Genomic DNA, 17,792 nt, shown 5'->3' with positions numbered 1-17,792 from the left:
GTTACTATTCGCCAACCATCACCGGGATTCTTGTTGGTTAGGCAATTTAGTATATTTGACAGACGGGAACTCATTATGAGTAGTTCTCCGCAACCTACGGATTAAGACTCATATTTTTGAAGGGTTACTATTTTGCACCCATCACCAGGATATAAATTATACTAAATGCCCATAGTTAGATTCAGAGTCCAACTATTATAATTTCCATCTTTTTCCTCTTCCATAGGGCACGATCTTAATTTTGCTTGCCTTCTTCCACACATATTCAGAGTACTCCCTGGGGGGGGGCTGCTGGCGTTGAAAAGTAGTCTCCATTTTCCATTATTGGAGAAATGCTGATTAATTTCCCCTTTTTTTCCTCTTTATTTGTGATGTGGGACTACTAAGGAGGAGAGATAGAATAGGGTGAGAATGCGTTCAAGATTATATATTCAGATAGTGTTATAAAATCCTGGATATAGAAGCTCCTTATTTAAACCATGCGGAGCCAGGCTCCTGAGGGTATAGATCCACCTCGACTTTTTTTGTAGTAACTCCTTTGTACAATTTCCCCCTCTGATATTTTGTCTGAGTCGACAACAAGGACCCTAATTCTGGTGTATCGTCCACCATGATGGGTAAGGAAGTGGGAGGCCACTGAGGTAAGTGTCTTGCCCTTCTTCAGGTCTGTGTCAGCTGTATTATTATTCGAAAAGTGCTGCTGTACCCTCCTCCTTACCTCCTGTGTGGTCTCGCCCACGTAGACTTTTGGGCAATCGCAGATGAGCACATAGACGGCATTCCTCATTCGGCAGTTGTAATAGACCCCACTATTGATTCGCCTGGGGAAGATTGGTAAGGAAATGTGGTCATTAGCCACCATAAAGGGACAGATCGTACAAGACCCACAGGGGAAAGTTCCCTTTAATTTGACACCCCTTCCCAGACCCTGTGTTGGTCTTTTGAAATGGCGCTTAGATAGGATGCCCCTCAAATTCTGTGCCCTTCTTGTGATTAGCTTAGGTTTTTCACCCACAAAGGGGATTAGCTTCTTATCACTTAACAGGATGTCCCAGTTGTTTTGGAGAAGTCCATAGAGATCTTGCCATTGGTTGTTAAAGGGGGTAATCATACTCACTGTTGTCTGTCTTTGTCGTGCTTTTGGTTGAAGTAGAGTCTGTCTGGTCATAATCTTGCAAGCCTGCAGAGCACCTGAGACCACCTTTTTCGGGTACCCTCTCTTCCGAAATCGGTCGGTCAGATCAGAGGCATGGGATTCAAAGTCGACATTTTCACCCTCATAAATTGCCCCTTTGGTATCCCGTTTTTGACATGTTTTGGGTGAAAGCTACTGTAGTGTAACAAGCTGTTGGTGGCCGTTGGTTTACGGTATATGGTCGTATGGATAGAGTTATCCACTCTTGAGACTTTTTGGCGAATAACTGTAAAGCGCGGGATTACATTTTACCCACAAAACATAGTCTATGTTCCCCAAGTCAAATGAGGTAGCTATGCAAAACTTCATGTTTGTAAATGTGATGGTGCAGATTCTTTTAGCGGACATAAACACATACACACACACACATACACATACACATACACATACACACTGAGCTTTATATATTAGACTAGCTGAAGTACCCGGCGTTGCCCGGGATAGTAACCAGAGCCGCCACTAGGAATTTCAGGGCCCCATACTGGCAAAATTATGGGGCCCCCTTGAGACTCCGCCCAGGCTCCACCTCTGCTCCACCTTCACCCCGCAAACTTTCCACAGTCTGCTACTACTCGTGCAAAAAACATATATATATATAATATATATTTTATTCAAAGAGAGAGAAGGTATACCAAATAGGGATCACCACAACTTCAATTGTGTAGAAAATTAGAAACTTTATTGCAAAAAGTGGGACCACATTTTTCCACACTCGGAGTAAGGCACACATAGGAAAACAGTTTAAAAACACTTAAAAAGCCAAAGGCATCATAACCCCAACCTGCCAGGAATCAAATGCAATAAATAAACAGTATGAATGTACTATCATAGTATCATAGTATCATAGTATCATAGTTTTTAAGGTTGATGGGAGACTCTTAAGTCCATCTAGTTCAACCCGTAGCCTAACATGTTGATCCAGAGGAAGGCAAAAAACCCCCAATGTGGCAAACAAGTTCCAATGGGGAAAAAATTTCCTTCCTGACTCCACATCCGGCAATCAGACTAGTTCCCTGGATCAATACCCTGTCATAAAATCTAATATACATAACTGGTAATATTAAATTTTTCAAGAAAGGCATCTGTCACGCTCCCCGGGTCCTCTGCTCCGCTCCCCGGCTCACCTGCCACGCTCCCCGCTCTCCAGCCTCCATTGCCCGCGCTTCCCAGGCCTCCTGGTCCCCGCTCCCGGCGCCCGTCGGCTTCCCAGCCCCTGCCCGGCTCTGCTGCTTCCTCCTCTCAGCTTCCTGCCCTGGCTTCTGGCACCCGGGCCGCGCGCATGCGCATTAGGGCGCGCGCGCGGTCACTGACCCTTTCTTAAAGGGCCAGTGTCCACTAACAGGAAATGATGCACTAAGGTACAGGGTATAAAGGGGTTTAATGTCCAAGGGGGCGGGGCCTGTTCTTCGTGTTTCCCAAGCTAGGAGTCAGGTCTCCTTGTTTTCCTGTGAGATACTTACCTCTCTCTCTTCTAGAGCCGATCCTGCATTGCCATCCGGTCCTGCTGTATCTCGAACCCCGAACGCTGCCTATCTGCCATCCTGACAGTCCGTACCATCTCTGTTCCCTGCGGTGACCCGTCATCTCGCTCCAACGGTTCCGGACCCCGCCTGACATCATCCCGGCTTCCGAACCTGAGCTCCGTCACCCGGACCACCATCAGTGACCCCGTGGTCCCAGGGACTTCTCCATTGTGCTCTAGTGCACGGACTGTCCTGCTACCTAAAGTGCTCCGGCTACCGGACTCCTTTCCCTCATCGGGGAGTTCGGCCCAGTGGATCCACCTCCCGGGTCTGCCCATCCATCTGGCCCTAACAGTAAGAACAGGCCATGGATCCCGCCGAAGCACTAGCGGCCTTGCATGAGGAACTCCAACGCCAGCGTGAAGTCCAGACCCGCATGCTGAACTTTATGACTTCCGTGGACGCCCGCTTGAACACGCTACAAGCCTCGGTCACATCTTCAGCGCCCCGGGTCTCCACTAGTCAATCCACGGCTCCCGCTCCCGTGGCAGCCTCCTCGGATGCTTCCAGACTTCGTTTGGCTTCACCACCCCGGTACGCCGGAGATCCCAAGATCTGCAGGGGGTTTATAAACCAATGCTCCCTCCATTTCACGCAGCTGCCGCATTTGTTTGCCTCCGACCAAGCCAAGGTCGCCTTCATAATGTCTCATCTAGAGGGCGAGGCACTGGCGTGGATGAACCCCTTGTGGGAAAAGGAGGACCCTATGACCAAGAACCTCCAGGAGTTCCTGCAGGCCTTTCGCGGCACCTTTGAGGAGCCTGGACGCGCCTCCGCGTCTGCTTCATCTCTTCTCCGGTTACGTCAGGGTACTCTGACGGTGGGTCAATACGCCATCCGTTTCCGCACCTTAGCTTCGGAACTCGGGTGGAATAACGAGGCCCTAACCGCCGCCTTCTGGGAAGGACTCTCGGGTCGAATCAAAGATGAGCTGGCTGGTCGTGACGTACCGTCCACCCTGGACGCCCTGATTACCCTAGCGACTCGAGTGGACATTCGCTTTCAGGAGCGGTCCAAAGAGGTGTCCCGTGAGAGACGTCCAGTACGGCATTCCTCTCCTCCACAGAAGCCCGCCGTACTCCAGTCAACGGCCTCTGGTGTCTCCGTCCATGAGCCCATGCAGATTGACCGTGTGCGACAGTCTGAACAACGTCGAGCAGAGCGGCTCGCCAAGGGCCTCTGCTTCTACTGCGGAGAGGGCACACACCTGCTACGCTCCTGTCCAGAGAGGTCGGGAAACTGCAAAGCCTAGGGTTGGTAGGAGAGGCCACCCTAGGTGCTGGGACTCTCTCAGACCCGGTTACATGGACTGTGCAATGACAACGGGAGAGACGCGGTTCACGGCTGAGGCGTACCTCGATTCTGGAGCAGCAGGCAATTTCATCCAGCAGGCCACGGTGGACAAGTACCAGGTGCCTGTTACTCCACTCGCCAAACCTCTTGTGATTGCCTCTGTGGATGGGAGACCCCTCTCTGACACCATCTCCTGGATCACCAAGCCGCTTGAACTGCGTATCGGTGCTCTGCACACCGAGAACATTGCTCTCTACGTCCTCCCACACATGTCACATCAAATCCTGCTGGGCCTTCCTTGGTTGCGGACACACGAACCCTCAGTCAGCTGGGGCACTGGTGATATCACTCGATGGGGGTCTTCTTGCCATGAGAACTGTCTGAAGACCATACAACCCATCCAGCGACCTCCGGTTCCAGAGTCCCTACCGGGACTGCCCTCAGCCTATTGGTCCTTCGCGGACGTCTTTGATAAGAAGGAGTCAGAGGTACTTCCGCCACATGGTCCTTACGATTGTGCCATTGACCTGCTCCCGGGAACTACACCACCTCGAGGACGGATATATCCACTGTCTCCAGCCGAAACAAGGGCCATGTCTACGTACATCACAGAGAGCCTGGCTAGGGGATTCATTCGGAGATCCTCCTCTCCTGCTGGAGCAGGCTTCTTCTTCGTAAAGAAGAAAGAGGGCGACCTACGCCCATGCATAGACTACCGGGGATTGAACCAAATCACCGTAAAAAACAAGTACCCCCTGCCGCTCATCCCCGAATTGTTTGATCGGCTCAGAGGAGCTCGTGTGTTCACCAAGTTGGATCTTCGGGGTGCCTACAACCTGGTCCGTATCCGCTCGGGGGACGAATGGAAGACCGCGTTCAACACTCGCAATGGGCACTATGAATATTGCGTGATGCCCTTCGGCCTGTGTAACGCACCAGCAGTCTTCCAAGAATTAGTGAACGACGTGTTCCGGGACCTTCTCTACGTCTGTGTGGTGGTATATCTGGATGACATCCTGGTCTTCTCTCCGGACCTCCAGACCCACCGAGAGAACGTGCAACTGGTTCTACAAAGACTGAGAGAGAATCGTCTCTACGCCAAGTACGAGAAGTGTGTCTTCGAACAGTCTTCTCTCCCCTTCCTGGGTTACCTCATCACCGATACCGGACTGCAGATGGATCCAAAGAAGGTCTCTTCCATCCTCAACTGGCCTTCTCCTTCTGGACTGAAGGCAATCCAACGCTTTTTGGGATTCGCCAACTATTACCGCCAGTTCATTCCTCACTTCTCTGCTCTGACTGCTCCTCTCTCCGCCTTGACCAAGAAGGGGGCTAATCCAAAGGACTGGTCACCTGCGGCCGACGCCGCGTTTGGCTCTCTAAAGCGAGCCTTTGCCTCCTCTCCTGTACTCCACCGTCCAGAGTTAAACCGCCAGTTCACCTTGGAGGTGGATGCCTCCTCCTCGGGAGCCGGAGCAGTGCTCATGCAGAAGTCCTCCTCCGGGAAGATGGTGACTTGCGGTTTCTTCTCCAAGAGCTTCTCCGCGCCTGAACGCAATTACACCATCGGTGACCGAGAGCTATTGGCAGTCAAACTGGCTCTGGAGGAATGGCGCTATCTTCTGGAAGGAGCAGTGTACCCCGTCATTATTTACATGGACCACAAAAACCTGGAATACCTGCGGTCTGCTCAGCGACTGAACCCACGGCAAGCCAGGTGGTCCTTATTCTTTGCCAGGTTCGACTTCCAGCTCCATTTCCGACCTGCGGACAAGAATGTACGCGCTGATGCCTTGTCTAGGCCTTTCATACCCATGGAGCAAAAGGAGGAGACATCCCAACCCATCATCTGTCCAAGTAAGATTATTCCGGTGGCTCCTGTCACCCTGGCCCAGATACCGCCCGGGAAGACCTATGTCTCTGAGACTGACAGGCAAAAAGTGTTACACTGGGGCCATGCCTCGAAAACAGCCGGTCATGCTGGTCAGAAGAGAACATGGAGTGCAATTGTACGTCATTACTGGTGGCCTTCCCTTCGCACGGACGTCGCCTCTTTTGTCTCTGCCTGCTCCTCTTGTGCCAGGAACAAGACGCCCAAACACCTGCCATATGGCCGTCTTCTGCATCTGCCTATACCCTCAGTTCCCTGGCAACACATTGCGATGGACTTTATTACGGACTTGCCATTGTCCTCCGGACACACAGTCATATGGGTCGTGGTGGATCGGTTCTCTAAAATGGCCCATTTCGTCCCTATGGCTGGACTGCCCTCTGCCCAGGAACTCGCGGACGCCTATATACATCACATCTTCCGCTTGCATGGCTTTCCATCACACATTGTGTCCGACAGAGGAACTCAGTTCACCTCCCGCTTCTGGAGGGCTCTCTGTAAACATCTGGGAGTAACTCTGGACTTTTCTTCTGCCTACCATCCTCAGTCGAACGGCCAAGTGGAACGGGGCAATCAGATATTGACCTCTTTCTTACGTCACTACGTCAACGCCCATCATGACGATTGGTCCACGCTTCTTCCTTGGGCTGAATTCTCCCATAATCACCACGTCAGTGAGTCCTCCTCCAGTTCTCCCTTTCATGTCGTCTACGGACTTCAGCCGTCTGTCCCATTACCTGTATCCTCTTCCTCGGATATCCCTGCTGCTGATGCAGTACTCCGTGACTTTACAACCATTTGGGACTCAGTTAAGGCGTCCCTTGCACGTGCATCTCTGCGGATGAAGAGACACGCGGACAAGAGACGTCTGGATCCTCCATGTTTCTCTCCAGGAGATCTCGTCTGGCTTGCTTCTAAGTACGTCCGATTGAAGTTACCATCCTACAAGCTGGGACCTCGCTACATCGGACCGTTTAAAATCCTCGGCAAGATCAATGAGGTCTCCTACAAACTGCAGCTCCCGGCCACGATGAGGATACCCAACTCCTTCCACGTCTCTTTGCTCAAGCCGGTTGTCCTTGGTCCCTTCTCCGCTGCTGCCAGTCCGGCTCCTCCTCCTATTGCTGAGGACGACATCTATGCGGTAAGGGATATCGTGGCCATGAAGACCGTACGAGGTCGACAGTTCTTCCTGGTGGACTGGGCAGGGTATGGTCCTGAGGATAGGTCCTGGGAGCCCAGGGAGAATGTGGGCACTCCTCTGATCCGTGCCTTCCTGTCCCGGTTGCGGGGAGGGGGACGTGGGGGGGGGGTACTGTCACGCTCCCCGGGTCCTCTGCTCCGCTCCCCGGCTCACCTGCCACGCTCCCCGCTCTCCAGCCTCCATTGCCCGCGCTTCCCAGGCCTCCTGGTCCCCGCTCCCGGCGCCTGTCGGCTTCCCAGCCCCTGCCCGGCTCTGCTGCTTCCTCCTCTAAGCTTCCTGCCCTGGCTTCTGGCACCCGGGCCGCGCGCATGCGCATTAGGGCGCGCGCGCGGTCACTGACCCTTTCTTAAAGGGCCAGTGTCCACTAACAGGAAATGATGCACTAAGGTACAGGGTATAAAGGGGTTTAATGTCCAAGGGGGCGGGGCCTGTTCTTCGTGTTTCCCAAGCTAGGAGTCAGGTCTCCTTGTGTTCCTGTGAGATACTTACCTCTCTCTCTTCTAGAGCCGATCCTGCATTGCCATCCGGTCCTGCTGTATCTCGAACCCCGAACGCTGCCTATCTGCCATCCTGACAGTCCGTACCATCTCGGTTCCCTGCGGTGACCCGTCATCTCGCTCCAACGGTTCCGGATCCCGCCTGACATCATCCCGGCTTCCGAACCTGAGCTCCGTCACCCGGACCACCATCAGTGACCCCGTGGTCCCAGGGACTTCTCCATTGTGCTCTAGTGCACGGACTGTCCTGCTACCTAAAGTGCTCCGGCTACCGGACTCCTTTCCCTCATCGGGGAGTTCGGCCCAGTGGATCCACCTCCCGGGTCTGCCCATCCATCTGGCCCTAACAGCATCCAGGCTCTGCTTAAATGTTAGTAGTGAATCACTCATTACAACATCATGCGGCAGAGAGTTCCATAGTCTCACTGCTCGTACAGTAAAGAATCCTCGTCTGTGATTATGATTAAACCTTCTTTCCTCAAGACGTAGCGGATGCCCCCGTGTTCCAGTCGCAGGCCTAGGTGTAAAAAGATCTTTGGAAAGGTCTCTGTACTGTCCCCTCATATATTTATACATTGTGATTAGATCCCCCCTAAGCCTTCGTTTTTCCAAACTAAATAACCCCAAGTTTAATAACCTGTCTTGGTATTGCAGCCCACCCATTCCTCTAAAAATCTTGGTGGCTCTTCTCTGCACCCTCTCCAGTTCAGCTATGTCCTTCTTATATATCGGTGACCAGAATTGTACACAGTATTCTAAGTGCGGTCGCACTAGTGACTTGTACAGGGGTAGAACTATATTTTTTTCATGAACACTTATACCTCTTTTAATACATCCCATTATTTTATTAGCCCTGGCAGCAGTTGCCTGACACTGTCCACTAAAGTGAAGTTTACCATCCACCCATACACCCAAGTCTTTTTCTGTGTCTGTTTTACCCAGTGTTCTACAATTAAGTACATAATCATAAATGTTATTTCCTCTACCCAAGTGCATGACCTTACATTTATCTACATTAAACTTCAATTGCCACTTCTCAGCCCAATCCTCCAATTTACAAAAATCTCCCTGTAATATAAAATTATCCTCCTCTGTATTGATTACCCTGCAGAGTTTAGTATCATCTGCAAATATTGAAATTCTACTCCGCATGCCCCCAACAAGGTCATTTATAAATATGTTGAAAAGAAGCGGGCCCAATACTGACCCCTGTGGTACCCCACTATGAACTGAGACCCAGTCCGAGTACGTACCATTAATAACCACCCTTTGTTTCCTATCACTGAGCCAGTTTTTAACCCAGTTACACATATTTTCCCCTATCCCCATTATTCTCATTTTATGTACCAACCTTTTGTGTGGCACCGTATCAAAAGCTTTTGAAAAGTCCATATACACAACATCCACTGCATTACCCATATAGCAGACTCTATTGACATTAAACTGAGCATAGAAATGCTCTGATCAGTACACAGCACTTGTGAAAATGTATTTGAGACCCAGTGGTCTATGACCCAAACAGGAGTGGACGCCTCAGTCTAGCATAAATACATTCAATATACAGACTAGATCAAAGGATATACACAGTTATAATACACAGGGTACTATCCAATCATTGGATTGAACGCACTGTAACCGATATTATGTGGTGTCTAGTGCATATACTTGCAGGCTGTGTGAGCAGAATCATACATAACCAATCGTGACAAGTGCAATAACAATTATTACATGGTATAGAATGCACATATCCGCACAGCTAATTAGAAAATACAATAGTTAACGATGGTTAACAATGAAGGTAGGTGTAGTTAGCTATTTAAGATAAATAACCCACAGTAAGAGTCCTAGGTTCTTTTACCAGTGCTTAACCCTATACATATAGCTCCAACAACCCTATGTCTGGTGGTAACTTTGTTAAGGGCACAGAGGTCGAGCCAATACAATAACCCAATATGAGGGTGAAAAGAACCGGACCTATACTCACTACCATCGGGGATAAACCAGTAAAGTTAGCATGTGGATAGGATAGTCAAAAGAGAGAGGTTCCTGGCATGGTACCCCACGCGTATCGCCACCTATAGAAGTGGCTTCCTGAGGGGAAAGAAAGGCAGTGCTTATCCCCCCTGTGTGCCCTATTTTAAGAAATAAATCATCACTCACCAGTGTTGCAGCTGGAGAATCTCGTTCATAGACAGCGCTCAGAAGCGCCTATGGCGGCCGCCATCTTGGTTAGGTCACATGACATGTACGGACCTCCTCCCTTATTTTATACTATGCATGCGTGAGAGTTATATTATTATGCACTGTCAAAGTGCATTCAGCAACAGCGCATATCACTTCTCTCTGGGCGTATGTACATATACAGTGGCAGCACTCATATAATTTGATATCACGCGATATTTAATGAGTACACATTCATTCAAGTACAGTGCATGCGCATGAGATCATGATACCGCTCAGTTTATACAGAGCTGATGCAGAGCAATGTTGTCAAGGTATGGTGGAATATCAGAACCTTGGAAGAATACAAAAAATTGAAAATTACACCCAAAAGTTTACGGATACAGATTTTTCCAGCCTGGGAGACAGATGCACAATTTAAGATCACTTGGGAGCAGGGGTTGCAAACATGTTCATTTATCCTTTTGATATGTTAATTGAACACGATCGCTCACTACTCACACAACTTAAAGAAGAAGAAATCAACAATAAGGAACACATATTACACCAACTTGATACACAAACAATAGTGGTTCCGTTTCAAAACAAATTGAAAAAGGTTCTCGATATTTTCGAGAAAGATATCATCAAGGGGAAAAAAAGTAAGTTTTAGCGGGATAGACATGACTATGTTGATAACAGGGCCTATAGGTGGTCACATCGGAGGAACAAGCGTAGACCAGCCAATCGGGAACCTGATATTACTCCAGCAACCTCCGAACCCTCCTCGAGTGATTTTTTTATCTACGGACACAAGCGACCAAGAAGGCGCACCAGGAGGGGTCGTCAGAAACCAAAACCCCAGGAGAAGGGGCAGGAGGGTTTAACCATGGCTATCAACACCGCAGAGAGAGACGAGGCGGAAGAGACAGAATTGGTGACAGGTAACAGGGGTAATTTACAAATAGTGAATCTTTCCAAATACCAACTATCAGGAGCTGAATTCAGTCTGCTCTCGAAGGGTCTATCCTTTGCTCCCATGAACAGAATAGATAAGTTCACTGTCACCAAGGATCTCTACCTGTTTTGTAGACAACTTACTTTTAAATATCTTTTCAGCTGACCAGAACTCGTTAATACACTGCCGCCTGAAGATCGACAGGCGTTTGGCGACCTCCTAGACCTTCTGGAAGAGAATGAGAGAGATACGGGTAAGAAGATACCCTTTACAGGACGGCTTTTATTGCAAGCAACACCTCCCCTTGGCCTTTGTCCAGCTATAGGTATCTTCTTTAACAAAGTCTGTAAAGATATTGAGAAATTAAAATTAGATAACAACAAAGCCAACAACCTAACTGTGGGTGAGAGGCAGACTCTGTCCAAACTCAAAGATAACAAAGAGTTCTTAATAAAAGAGGCGGACAAGGGGGGGAATGTAGTTCTGTGGCCAACCGAAATGTATATTGGGGATCCAAAATGACAGCTGTCGAGTAGGGAATGTTATGTGGCATTACCATCAGATCCTACTACTACATTCAAGAGGAATCTGGACAGATTTCTGTCTGTAGCCCATGACCGGGACATCATTACCCTCAAAGAGAAAAACTACCTAACAACGAGACATCCGGTAACGCCCACATTCTACATGCTACCGAAAATCCATAAGGGCCGCCCAGAACCCCCAGGGAGACCCATAGTATCGGGGATAGGGGGCCTGTTCAAAAGACCATGCATCTATCTGGATTTCTATCTTATATCCCTGGCACAGTCCTCCCCGTCCTATGTGAGAGATTCCACCCACCTTATTGAACAACTGGCTAAACTTGAGATCCCGTCCAATACCCTTCTAGTGACACTTGATGTTGAGTCACTCTATACCTCTATAAGTCATGAGTTGGGGTCGCGGGCTGTATCATTCTTTCTTGATCACAAGACGACTGGTAGCAGGAGACATGATTCCTTTATCCTGGATCTCCTGTATATGGTGCTGGACAAAAATTACTTTCTCTTTGACAGAGTATACTACCGCCAGATATCCGGTACCGCTATGGGAGCTTGCTGCGTGCCACCCTATGGAAACATCTTCTTAGGGTGGTGGGAGGAAAAACAGGTGTACACCTCAGAGTACTACAGAACCCATGCGGTCCGATAGTTTAGACATATCGATAATATACTACTCCTTTGGTCTGGTACTCTGGAGGATTGTGAACATTTCATTTCTACCCTTAATAATAACATCCTTAACATTAGATTGACCTCCAACATAGCCACAGAGACAGTGGAATTTCTTGATCTCAAAGTCTCAAGAGTGGATAACTCTATCTGTACGACCCTATACCGTAAACCAACGGCCACCAACAGCCTGATACACTACAGTAGCTTTCACCCAAAACATGTCAAAAATGGGATACCAAAGGGGCAATTTATGAGGGTGAAAAGAAACTGTAGTGAAAATGTTGACTTTGAATCCCATGCCTCTGATCTGACCGACAGATTTCGGAAGAGAGGGTACCCGAAAAAGGTGGTCTCTGGTGCTCTGCAGGCTTGCAAGAATATGACCCGACAGACTTTACTTCAACCCAAAGCACGACAAAGACAGACAACAGTGAGTATGATTACCCCCTTTAACAACCAATGGCAAGATCTCTATGGACTTCTCCAAAACAATTGGGATATCCTGTTGAGTGATAAGAAGCTAATCCCCTTTGTGGGTGAAAAACCTAAGCTCATTGGAAGAAGGGCACAGAATTTAAGGGGCATCCTATCTAAGAGCCATTTTAAAAGACCAGCACAGGGTCTGGGAAGCGGTGTCAAATTGAAGGGAACTTTCCCCTGTGGGTCTTGTATGATCTGTCCCTTTATGGTGGCTAATGACCACATTTCCTTACCAATCTTCCCCAGGCGAATCAATAGTGGGGTCTATTACAACTGCCGAATGAGGAATGCTGTCTATGTGCTCATCTGCGATTGCCCAAAAGTTTACGTGGACGAGACCACACAGGAGGTAAGGAGGAGGGTACAGCAGCACTTTTCGAATAATAATACAGCTGACACAGACCTGAAGAAGGACAAGACACTTACCTCAGTGGCCTCCCATTTCCTTATCCATCATGGTGGACGATACACCAGAATTAGGGTCCTTATTGTCGACTCAATCAGACAAAACATCAGAGGGGAAAATTGTACAAAGGAGTTACTACAAATAAAGTCGAGGTGGATCTATACCCTCAGGAGCCTGGCTCCGCATGGTTTAAATGAGGAGCTTCTATATACAGGATTTTATAACACTATCTGAATATATAATCTTGAACGCATTCTCACCCTATTCTATCTCTCCTCCTTAGTAGTCTCACACCACAAATAAAGAGGAAAAAAAGGGGAAATTAATCAGCATTTCTCCAATAATGGAAAATGGAGACTACTTTTCAACGCCAGCAGGAGTCCCCCCCAGGGAGTACTCTGAATATGTGTGGAAGAAGGCAAGCAAAATTAAGATCGTGCCCTACGGAAGAGGAAAAAGATGGAAACTATAATAGTTGGACTCTGAATATAACTGGGCATTTAGTATAATTTATATCCTGGTGATGGGTGCAAAATAGTAACCCTTCAAAAATACAGTGCCTACAAGTAGTATTCAACCCCCTGCAGATTTAGCAGGTTTGATAAGATGCAAATAAGTTAGAGCCTGCAAACTTCAAACAAGAGCAGGATTTATTAACAGATGCATAAATCTTACAAACCAACAAGTTATGTTGCTCAGTTAAATTTTAATACATTTTCAACATAAAAGTGTGGGTCAATTATTATTCAACCCCTAGGTTTAATATTTTGTGGAATAACCCTTGTTTGCAATTACAGCTAATAATCGTCTTTTATAAGACCTGATCAGGCCGGCACAGGTCTCTGGAGTTATCTTGGCCCACTCCTCCATGCAGATCTTCTCCAAGTTATCTAGGTTCTTTGGGTGTCTCATGTGGACTTTAATCTTGAGCTCCTTCCACAAGTTTTCAATTGGGTTAAGGTCAGGAGACTGACTAGGCCACTGCAACTCCTTGATTTTTTCCCTCTTGAACCAGGCCTTGGTTTTCTTGGCTGTGTGCTTTGGGTCGTTGTCTTGTTGGAAGATGAAATGACGACCCATCTTAAGATCCTTGATGGAGGAGCGGAGGTTCTTGGCCAAAATCTCCAGGTAGGCCGTGCTATCCATCTTCCCATGGATGCGGACCAGATGGCCAGGCCCCTTGGCTGAGAAGCAGCCCCACAGCATGATGCTGCCACCACCATGCTTGACTGTAGGGATGGTATTCTTGGGGTCGTATGCAGTGCTATCCAGTCTCCAAACGTCACGTGTGTGGTTGGCACCAAAGATCTCGATCTTGGTCTCATCAGACCAGAGAACCTTGAACCAGTCTGTCTCAGAGTCCTCCAAGTGATCATGAGCAAACTGTAGACGAGCCTTGACATGACGCTTTGAAAGTAAAGGTACCTTACGGGCTCGTCTGGAATGGAGACCATTGCGGTGGAGTACGTTACTTATGGTATTGACTGAAACCAATGTCCCCACTGCCATGAGATCTTCCCGGAGCTCCTTCCTTGTTGTCCTTGGGTTAGCCTTGACTCTTCGGACAAGCCTGGCCTCGGCACGGGTGGAAACTTTCAAAGGCTGTCCAGGCCGTGGAAGGCTAACAGTAGTTCCATAAGCCTTCCACTTCCGGATGATGCTCCCAACAGTGGAGACAGGTAGGCCCAACTCCTTGGAAAGGATTTTGTACCCCTTGCCAGCCTTGTGACCCTCCACGATCTTGCCTCTGATGGCCTTGGAATGCTCCTTTGTCTTTCCCATGTTGACCAAGTATGAGTGCTGTTCACAAGTTTGGGGAGGGTCTTAATTAGTCAGAAAAGGCTGGAAAAAGAGATAATTAATCCAAACATGTGAAGCTCATTGTTCTTTGTGCCTGAAATACTTCTTAATACTTTAGGGAAACCAAACAGAATTCTTGTGGTTTGAGGGGTTGAATAATAAATGACCCTCTGAATAAACTTTTCACAATTTAAAAAAAAAAAAAAAAAAAAAAAAAAAAAGAAATAACATTCTTTTTTGCTGCAGTGCATTTCACACTTCCAGGCTGATCTACAGTCCAAATGTCACAATGCCAAGTTAATTCCGAATGTGTAAACCTGCTAAATCTGCAGGGGGTTGAATACTACTTGTAGGCACTGTATATAAGGGTCTTAATCCGTAGGTTGCGGAGTATTACTCATAATGAGTTCCCGTCTGTCAAATATACTAAATTGCCTAACCAACAAGAATCCCGGTGATGGTTGGCGAATAGTAACCCTTCAAGAACACTTAAGGGTCCCTATCCGTAGGCTGCAGAGTAATATCCACAATGAGTTCCTGTCTGACAAGTACACTGAGTTGCCTAACCAATAAGAGTTTGATAGTGATTTCATTATTTATATGCTATGTACTTATCCCCATTTTTGGTACAGGAATGTCCCAAAACCCTCTTAATGAGGAACATGGGGCAAATGGTGGCCTGATTGTAACGCATCATTAGGTCTAAAATGCTCTATGTATTGTATACCTGTAGGCAGCGGCGGACTGGAGTACCTGGGGCCCACCAGGAAAAATCAATCTTGGGGCCCACCAGCACCATGCAGTTACCGCACTGTATATAGCAGGGGTGGGATTCAAATTTTAAACAGGTTCTCTGTAAACCACGCCCATTTGAAAACCACACCCATTCTGTAACCACACCCATTCTATTAGCCACACCCATTTTCACGCAATTTCCTCAACCAAAAAATACAAGTAATTTAAAGTAAAATCTCCTTCCCCTCCTATACCTTCACTCTCCTGTCCAGCATCAGTTGTTCCAGTCACTGTCAGTCTTATTGTATTAAATAATTTTTCTACAGTTTTTAAAAATTAATACTAAAGGAGCCCTGCTAAAATTGGAATGGACAACCTTCCCCATACAGATCTCATCCCATTATGGCCTCTTTCCCTTGCAGATACCATCCCATTAATGCCTCTTTCCACTGCAGATACCATCCCATTATGGACTCTTTCCCCAGCAGATCCCATCCCATTATGGCCTCTTTCTTCAGCAGATCACATCCCATGTGCTCCTTTTCCCATATAGCTCCCATCTTATGTGGCCCCTCTCCCCATATAGCTGCCATCTTAATGCGGCTCCTCTCCCCATATAGCCACATATAGCTGCCATCTTAATGTGGCTCCTCTCCCCATATAGCCACACATAGCTGCCATCTTAATGTGGCCCCTCTCCCCATATAGCCACATATAGCTGCCATCTTAATGTGGCCCCTCTCCCCATATAGCCACATATAGCTCTCATCTTATGTGGCCTCTCCCCATATAGCCACAAATAGCTGCCATCTTAATGTGGCCCCTCTCCCCATATAGCCACATATAGCTCCCATCTTATGTGGCCTCTCCTTATATAGCCACATATAGCTGCCATCTTAATGTGGCCCCTCTCCCCATATAGCCACATATAGCTCCCATCTTATGTGGCGTCTCCCCATAGTCACATATAGCTGCCATCTTAATGTGGCCCCTCTCCCCATATAGCCACATATAGCTGCCATCTTATGTGGCCCCTCTCCCTGCATCTTCAGCTCACTGAGCGCTTACCTGCTCCAAGCACCGGTGAGCTCTTTTCTGTCTTCCGTCCTCCGTGATTTTCTGCACGCTAAGGGAATGTGTGCACTAGGTGTTTTTTTCACACTGCGTTTTTTGTGCGTTTTTGGACGCAAAAAAGGCACAAAAACGCATCCGCGGTAAAAACGTAATGCATTTTTACCGCGTTTTTGGCTGCGTTTTTGCTCACTGCTTTTTTATGCATTTTTTTATCAGTGAACAATGCCATTAAAGATTGTTGAAGAAAAAGGTCTGATGTCATTTCCTTCTTTATTCGCCCCCCGACGAAGGCTATTGCTGAAACGCGCGTCGGATGGGACTTGGCGCCATTCCAGCTCTAAGTATGTGCTGTCATCTTTAACACATGATTGCCACAATATGATGCCTCTTCTAACAGTCTTATATGCGTTTATGCTTGGACATGATTTAAAGACACCTGTTGGGATCCCTTCCTTTCTACTATGAGGCTCTCTATGTGGTTTTCTTTATAACTCTGCACATTGCATCGCTTTCGGCTGTTTTGGTACGCCACCTTGTGTATCCTCCCTGCTATTACACCTTTTTTTCTGTATTTTTTACTTCTTAATAAAGGAATTTCGTTTATCAATCTTGTTTTCTGATCCTTCTTGTGATTTGGTTTTCGTTTGTCTATTTGGATCAGTATATCCATTATTAAATGTATGAATAAGTGGGGGGTGATACATTCTTACATGTTGAGAGAAGTCTGACGGAATCAGCTGATAGTTTAGCCGGCCGGGTAGTAAAAAGCCGGCGTCACCGCTGTCACTGTCAGCTGATTCCATCAGGTGACCGCATCAGGTGATCAGCGCCAGGTCCTGCAGCTATTGGAGGTGTCCTGGCCGTCTGCACACACCCGAAACAGGGGTGGCGGAACTGGGAGAGGAGCTGGGAGCGGACATGGTACCGGGAGGCTGCAGACAGGTGAGTATGACATTTTTTTCTCTACTGTTCCCTTTTGACTTCGCAGCTGCTTCCATCTCATCATGGAAGCGGCGGTGCCGGTACCGGGAGGATTCACATTTCTGTGTTTACCAACATAAGGAATCCTCTTCTTGTACACGTCACTGTAGTACCCACCCCTTGTGATTAGAGCCACGTTTTGAGTCATAGAAACGCAGCTATATTTGCAATTTGTGTTTTTCATTGCGTTTTTGAACAGCTCATTGAACTCAATGGATAGAAAACGCAGTGAAAAACGCAGAAATAATTGACATGCTGCGTTTTTGTGGTCACCACAAAAACGCAGCTACAAAAAAGCACTGTGTGCGGACAGCACTTCTGAAAACCCATAGACATTGCTGGGGAAGCAATGTCACATAGTTTTCTGCAAAAAAACGC

This window comes from Anomaloglossus baeobatrachus, chromosome 5 (assembly GCF_048569485.1).
Source record: "Anomaloglossus baeobatrachus isolate aAnoBae1 chromosome 5, aAnoBae1.hap1, whole genome shotgun sequence".
NCBI classification, from domain to species: Eukaryota; Metazoa; Chordata; class Amphibia; order Anura; family Aromobatidae; genus Anomaloglossus; species Anomaloglossus baeobatrachus.
This window is presented reverse-complemented; position numbering follows the sequence as displayed.